This window comes from Berghia stephanieae, chromosome 9 (genome assembly GCF_034508935.2).
Source record: "Berghia stephanieae isolate SIO BIC M18660-M18661 chromosome 9, UCSD_Bste_1.3, whole genome shotgun sequence".
NCBI lineage: Eukaryota > Metazoa > Mollusca > Gastropoda > Nudibranchia > Aeolidiidae > Berghia > Berghia stephanieae.
Window position 1 is genome coordinate 45,528,506 of NC_088368.1, and position 800 is coordinate 45,529,305.

Genomic DNA, 800 nt, shown 5'->3' on the forward strand with positions numbered 1-800 from the left:
AAAAACAAAATAACAAAAAAAAAAAAAAACAGAAAAAAAAAACAAGACAAAACTACAAATAGTCTTATATAAAAAAAAGAAAAAGAATTGAGCAAAAGCAAAAAAAGTCGACATGATCTAAATGGAAGTGTGTATGTATGGTAAATAAGATGATTTCTCTTTGAATCGACGGCTAAACATGCATGGAATAATGGAGAAGTGATTTAGTCATTGACAGACGGCACCAGACATGTCCAAACATACAAAATGTGACGCACTGCATCAAACTAGTACTGAGTCAGGATGACACTAGTACCAGACATGACAAATTGAAAACTTCAAATTTAGTCATTTTTATGTCAATTTTTAGTCATTTGACGAGGAAATTCGTAATTTCTGAAATTGTGTACGAACAACCACAATATTATTATTATTATCATTATTATTATAGTAGTAATAGTAGTAGTAGTAGTAGTAGTAGTAGTAGTAGTAGTAGTTCTTCTTCTTCTTATCATTATTATTATTATTATTATTATTATTATTATTATTATTATTATTATTATTTATTATGTATTACTAAGAATTAAAAATTCGTAATTTTCCATAAAATTTCGTATTTGGCCATGAAATTTGTCTAAAATTCGTAAAATTACGAAAAATCCGTAAGATTCGGCATGTATGTAGTACTGACAAAATAAAAAAAGAATTTAGAAGTTAAACTGATCGGAATAAGAAATGTTAAATTTTTCACACAGTAAAAAAAAACAACCAACTCGAGTGAAATCGTGAGAAAGCCAACACTACAGGAGGGAGCAGAAATA